General features: G+C 42.1%; 1 non-coding gene across 1 annotated transcript; it reads left to right on the top strand.

The window, feature by feature from the left end:
- Nucleotides 1-6258: 6258 nt before the first annotated feature.
- On the top strand, nucleotides 6259-6330 carry TRNAC-GCA (transfer RNA cysteine (anticodon GCA)). The gene has a single exon. It is a non-coding gene; the product is annotated as a tRNA-Cys (tRNA).
- The last annotated feature ends 1091 nt before the right edge of the window (nucleotides 6331-7421 follow it).

Here is a 7421-nt window from a genome sequence, read left to right on the forward strand (position 1 = left end):
AATACATGCTGTTTGCCCATTGAAGGAAAAGAAGCATTAATGAATGAATAGGTGACAGATTGAATACAAGACTTTTTATGTTCATCATATTCATTCTTCTAACATTCCAGAATACCAGTTTTCTCTAACTAGAGCTGCTGGGAGATACAAAGAGCAATAAGAAGTACCCAGAAAAGAGACAAGAAAGCAGCAGCTGGGAAGCACAGGCAGGTCATAGGTCTCTAATCATCTTCTGTTTTATACACACAAGATTAAAGATTCCCTCTGAGTTTTGATTAAGGATGCACAGTTACAAGATTAAATATGGGTGAGTCAAATTAGAAAAGGTTTAACTCCAATCTCAGAATTAATCAAGGCTCCCTCTGCTACCCGCTCCCTCCCATTAAGCTGTCTTTACAGCATGGGATTAGAGAAAAACATCTAAGACTTTGTGTCCTCTGGCTCTCTGGTACCTTTTTCACGCAGCTGTCCTTGTTCAGATCACAAACAATTCTCTCGTCAAGAATCAAAGCTCATTTCCCCTTGAAGTTTCTGTTTATAAGCATGACAAAATTCATTCCAGAGTCTGCACATATTTATTTATTTTGGCGACTGGGAGGGTCTGGTATCAGGTACAGCATGCTCTCGCCTTATGCATTGTCACGAAATGTATTAAAACTTGGTACACTTGTCTATGTCCAAAAACACCTCCTTAATCATTCCAGTAATTATGCAAACACTCCCATGGGTCCGGCTATAAACATGTCCTTCCCTTCCTGAGAAGCCTTCTGATTCTCTCCTTGGAAGCCACACCAAAGGGAGTGTGGGCAGAACGCACCATTAATAAATCCACCGAGGGGAGGTTAATATGATCATGAGGCATCTGTGAAATAAAGCCGTCATGGCTTTATTAAAGTCTGTAGTTCAGGCACAAGCTTGCATGGTAACAGTAAAATAATTCTTAAGAAAGAAATAAAAGGATCAGAAAGAAAAATATGGATCCTAACTGTAGACTAGATTCCAGATTTTGCAAATATGTTTTCTTGATTGATAAAGAATAAGAGCTATTGCCCTTTAAATGTGTTATTGGTTGTAAGAAAATGTTCAAGTCCAAGAAAACTCTATAGAGACTTTGTTACTTATGGCTCAAAACCTGGCAAGAGTTTCCTAAGCACACTGAACCCTGGTGGTCCATATTTGATGTAGGTTCATCTCTTCAAGGGGTAGATGATCATGCTTATTCATGGAGGTCTTCCTTTCCCCTCCATGGGAGGGGACCATGAGTTTCAGAGACTCAGAGTCATTTAAAAAGGCCCATATTTTCTTCTCTATCTTCTCTCTTCTTTGTTTTTTGTTTTGTCTTAGCTAGTACCAAGGAAGACCAGGAGAAATGTGAGAAGTTAGACCCTAGGTTCTTATGTAAGGTTCAAAACACAAAAGAGCCCTCATGATCCGGGGTCTGTGTGTGTGTGTGTGTGTGTGTGTGTGTGTGTGTGCGTGCACACTCAGTTGTGTCTGACTCTTTGTGACCCCAGGGACTGTAGCCTGCCAGTCTCCTCTGTCCATGGAATTTCCCAGGCAAGAACACTGAAGTTGGTTGCTACTTCCTTTTCCTGGAGATCTTCCCAACCCAAGGATTGAACCCTTGCATCTCCTACATTGGCAGACCTGTTCTTTACCAGCTGAGCCACCATTATCAGATAAAGATATACAATTTCACAAAATGGAAAATGTCAGATATAAAGATAATGGAACTCCATTGAGTGCTAACATGGACTCTTGAAGGAACCTGGGCCAAGGGAGAGGCATAGACTCTGACGTGTGGCAGCCCACATTGGCTGTTTATAGTTGAGTGAAGGAGTGGATGCTTTGGGTTCCCTGATCCCAAATCACTGAGACACAATTTTCATTTCAAACTGTCTGCAGGACATGATGGGAGGATCCCTGAGAAGCTATTGAGATAGCCCTTCCAACCTCTAAGATTGGAATGTAGTGTTCCCTGAGAAAGAAGCATCAGACATCTGGAAACGTGGATTAGCAGAGAAGGCTTTTATGGTCAAATAGAAAACCCTGGGCTTTATCCTTTAGATCACAGAGTCAATGGCGAAGTTTGGAGAGAGGAATAATGGGACAGAAATGGTGTCTAAAAATATGGAATAGAGTATGGTGTAACTTGAAGGATTTCTGGCAAAGAAGCTAGTTCAGAAAATTTTTCCAACAATCTGTGTCTGAGAAGATGAAATACTGTTGGTCTGTTGAATGAGCTGAACTCAACAAGAAGGGAAATAAGGAACAACTTTATTTTCATTCATCTATTGTATTTGAACATGTTCTGTCCAATCCTCTCCCCTTATTCCTGGATGAGGTCTGGGCAAGATCTCACAGCTCTCTTGTCCTTTTGCCTCATTAGACAAGTCCCATTTTACTGTCACTTATTAAACGGTCTGGTCCAGTCTTAACGGAAACCTCAGCTTCATATCCAATTCTGAGCTTCTTTTCTTTCCCCTGGCTCAGGTTTGAACTATCATCTAAGAAAGGGGTGCAGTCCTTCCTTCTTATACTCCTTTCTCTTCTTTGTACCTCCTGCGAGTCACTCGTCCTGGATTGGAACATGAAAAAGAAGGGGTTAGAACGAAATGGAGAAAAGCACTTTTACCTAGTTCGCGTGATTTGTCAGGCTCCCCTGTTGCTGATTTGTGTGGCTGGCCTCCATGCTCTGGCTCATGTGTGGGCCGGTGAGTGATCTGCTGCTTGAATCACGTGGGGTTTGAATGGTGTGGCAGGAAATTCACTCCTCAGTTGGCTTCTTCCCACCCTCTATCTACCACCTTCTGCCCTGCATTGTATGCATATCCGCTTGCATCCCAGCAATACGGTGCAAGCCTGGTTACCTTCTAGTGTTCACTGAACACATGGGAAATGCATGGCTCCTTGCCATTCCAAACTCAGGCTGTCTCTGATGTTCTTTTCCTCTCTCCTACCAGCATCTCCATCTTCTACCTTCTCCAGTGGGAAGCAGGCACCAGACTGTATGTTCAACAAACACCCCTGAATTCTACCACATCCACGTCAAACACTCCAGAGAACAATTCCACCGTATTCTTCTCCAGGGAAGTAAGAATTTCTGCAGTCTGTCAAGCCTCCAGCTGAGGAGTGAGATATTGTTAAGGGCAGAATGCATCTGTTGAAGTCTCAGCCCTAGGACTTCAGCACGTGACTGTACTTAACAGAGAGAATTTGGGAAGTAATTAAAACAGAGTCACAGGGTGGGCTCTAATCCCCTCTGACTGGTGTTCTTATAAAACGAGAAGATTAAGACACAGAGTTACAGAGAGCAGACCGTGTGAAGGTCCACGGAGAGAAAGGCCAAGGAGAGAGACTTCAGAAAGAACCAACTCTCCTGACACCTGGACTGTGAGAACTGATGACTGTGAGAAAAGAAAGTTGTGTTGTTTGAGGCATCCAGTCTGTGATATTTGTTACAGCAGACCTAACACACTAATATGTTGTTGTTGTTGAGGCTCAGTTGCTAAGTCATGACTGGCTCTTGCAACCCCAAGAACTGTAGCCCAGCAGGCTCCTCTGTCCAAGGGATTTCCCAGGCAATGGAGTGCATTCCCTTCTCCAGGGAATCTTCCTGACCCAGGGATCAAACCCACGTCTCCTGCATTGTCAGGCAGATGCTTTACCACTATGCCACCTGGGAAGCCCAACAAACTAGCCTAGGTACTCATTCTCATTTTGTCCATTTCTGTAAATTGGGATGTGTGAATCAGGAATTTTGAAAATTCTCCAGAGTTCAGCTGGACTCTGAAGGCAAGAGTGTAGACTTGTGTGAGTGGCACCAAGAGCTTGGGCCTCTCTGCCCTGGGTACCACGGGGCAGACTGGAGGGACTCAGCTGTGAACAGAGGCCATACCCTGAAGCTGAGAGGTTGCTGGTCTGGCCCTGTGCCGGCCCAGTTGTTCAGCCATGGGCATCCTGGGAAGAGGGCCCCTCCGTCTGCGTGCACCTGTGGTTTAGCTCACCCCGCCTGTATCTATGTGCATGTTAGTTTGATTCTTTCAACTCAGATGCTCACGTTTAAGTCTGTTTCTATTTCTGCTACAACAGTGGGTAGGATTTTCCTTTGAATGGTGAATGCTTTGAGAGAATTTTACTTTATTTGTACTTATGTGTGTGTTTTTCTCTCTCACATTCTAGTTATTCAAGCTGAAAAAGAATGAGACGAAACTAAGCATTCATTTGAATTTCAACTTCAGGCTATAGTCCTTTTGATTGTGAGCCTATCTTGAAATTCCAATTTGGATGGCGTTTGTTTCAAGACTTAAAATAATTCAGGATTCTTTTAGCTGAAAATGTGAAATCAATGCCTTTTTGATGAATAGAAGTTTTACATCTGAATAATAAATAGGCTGTTCTTTGTTTTCATAAATAGCTGGGGAAAATCATAAACCTCAGTTATCTCATGTCATTAAACTCATCCTGGAGATGTGTGGAATCTACTTTAGAAATACTTAACAAAAATAAGTTAGTAAATGTATATTATCCAAGGAGAAAACATTAAGCATTAAATACAGAGACTATGAATAAATTATTTGTTCTGTATAAATGACAGAGAAGCTCACAATGGAAGCATGAAATAGAGTAAGCGTCATCGTTGTTGTTCAACTGCTAAGTCGTGTCTGACTCTGAAACTCTACGAACTACTGCATGCTAGGTTCCTCTGTCCTCCACTATTTCCTAGAGTTTGCTCAAATTCATGTCCATTGAGTTAGTGATTTTATCTAACTGCCACTGCCTTTGCCTTCTGCCTTCAATCTTTCCCAGCATCAGGTCTTTTCCAATTAGTCAGCTCTTTGCATCTCGTGGCCAAAGTATTGGAGCTTCAGTTTCAGCATCAGTTCTTCTAGTGAATACTCATGATTGATTTCCTATAGGATTAACTGGTTTGATCTCCTTGCAGTCCAAAGGACTATCAAGAATCTTCTCCAGCACCCAATTTGAAAGCATCAATTATTTGGCACTCAGCCTTCTTTATAGTTCAACTCTCACTGGAACATGGCTACTGGAAAAAATCATAGCCTTGACTATACAAACCTTTGTTGGCAAAGCTAAGTCTCTGCTTTTGAATATGCTGTCTAGGTTTGTCATAGATTTTCTTCCAAGGAGCAAGCGTCTTTTAATTTCATGGCTGCAGTCACAATCCTCAGTGATTTTGGAGCCCAAGAAAATGAAATCTGTCAATTTTTCACCTTCTATTTGCCATGAAGTGGTGGAACTGGGTGCCATGATCTGAATTTTTTGAACGCTGAGCTTTAAGTCAGCTTTTTCATTTTCCTCTTTCACCCTCATCAAGATGCTCTTTATTTTCACTTCTTACCATCAGAGTGGTATCATCTGCATATCTGAGGTTTTTAATATTTGTCCCATCAATCTTGAGTCCAGGTTGTGATTCATCCAGCCTGGTATTTCTCATGATGTACTCTGCATATAAGTTAAAAAAAAGCAGGATGACAATATACAAGATTATTGTACTTCTTTCCAATTTTGAACCAGTCAGTTGTTCCATATCCGGTTCTAACTGTTGCTTCTTGACTTGCATACAGATTTCTGAGGAGACAGGTAAAGTGGTCTGGTATTCCCATCTCTAAGAATTTAAGAATTTCCAGTTTGTTGTGACCCACAGAGTCAAAAGTTTTAGCGTAGTCAATGAAGCAAAAGTAGTTGTTTTTCCAGAATTCCTTTGCTTTCTCTATGATCCAACAGATGTTGACAGTTTGATCTTTGGTTCCTTTGCCTCTTTGAAGCCCAGCTTGTACATCTGAAAGTTCTCAGTTCACAGACTACTTAAGCTTAGCATGAAGAATTTTGGCATTACCTTGCCAGCATGTGAAATGAGTGTAACTGTAGAGTAGTTCGAACATTCTCTAGCATTGCCTTTCTTTGGGATTGGAATGGAAACTGACCTTTTCCAGTCCTGTGGCCACTGCTGAGTTTTCCAAATTTGCTGGCCTACTGAGTGCAGCACTTTCACAGCATCATCTTTCAGGATTTGAAATAACTCAACTGGAATTCCATCACCTCCACTAGCTCTGTTCGTAGTAATGCTTTCTAAGGCCCACTTGACTTCACATTCCAGGATGTCTGGCTCTACGTGAGTGACCACACCATCATAGTTATTTGGGTCATTAAGACTTTTTTTTCTTTTATATTTCTTCTGTGTATTCTTATCACCTCTTCTTAATATTTTCTGCTTTTGTTGAAAAGCAGGTGGCTTCCTGGGTGGCTCAGAGGGTAAAGCATCTGCCTGCAATGCAGGAGACCTGGGTTCGATCCCCAGGTTGGGAAGATTTCCTGGAGGAGGAAATGGTGACTCACTGCAGTACTCTTGCCTGGAAAATGCCATGGCCAGAGGTGCCTGGTAGGCTACAGTCCATGGAGTCACAAAGAGTTGTACACGACTGAGCACCATCACTTCTCTACCATTTCTGCCCTTTTCTTGCCCATCCTTGCATGAAAATTTCCCTTGATATCTCATTTTTCTTGAAGAGGTCTTTCCCATTCTGTTGTTTCCTTCTATTTCTTTGCATTGTTCATTCAAGAAAGCCTTCTTATCTCTGCTTGTTATTCTCTAGAGCTCTGCATTCAGTTGGGTATGCAACTCTCCCTTGCCTTTTGCTCCTCTTTTTTTCTCAGCTATTTGTAAACCCCCTCAGACAACCACTTTGCCTTCTGACATTTCTTTTTCATTGGGGTGGTTTTGATCTCTGCCTCCTATACAGTGTTACGAAGCTACATCTGTAGTTCTTCAGGCACTCTGTCCATCAGATCTAATCCCTCGAATCTATTCATCACCTCTACTGTATAATTCTAAGGGAGTTGAGTCATATATGAGTGGCCTAGTGGTTTCCCTACTGTCTCTCATTTAAGCCTGAATTTTACAATAAGGAGCTGGTGATTGGAGCGACAGTCAGCTCCAGGTGTTGCTTTTGCTGACTGTTTAGAGTTTCTCCCTCTTTGGCTGCAAAGAACATAATCAACCTGATTTTGGTATTGACCGTATGGTGATGTCCACGTGTAAAGTTGTTTCTTGTGTCGTTGGAAAGGGGTGTTTGTTATAGCCAGTGTGTTCTCTTAACAAAATTCTGTTAGTCTTTGCCCTGCTTCATTTTGTACTCCAGTCCAAAGTTGCCTGTTATTCTGGGTATCTCTCCACTCCCTACTTTTGCAGTCCAATCTCCTATGATAAAAAGAAAACCTTTTTTGAGTGTTAGTTCTAGGTGTTGTAGGTCTTCAGAGATTTGGTCAACTTTAGTTTCTTAGGCATTCGTGATTGGGGCATAGACTTGGATTACTGTGATGCTGAATAGTTTGCCCTGGAAATGAACCAAGATCACTCTGTTATTTTTGCGATTGCACCCAAGTACTGCCTCAGACTC

Source organism: Odocoileus virginianus, chromosome 25, assembly GCF_023699985.2.
Source record: "Odocoileus virginianus isolate 20LAN1187 ecotype Illinois chromosome 25, Ovbor_1.2, whole genome shotgun sequence".
Taxonomy (NCBI): domain Eukaryota; kingdom Metazoa; phylum Chordata; class Mammalia; order Artiodactyla; family Cervidae; genus Odocoileus; species Odocoileus virginianus.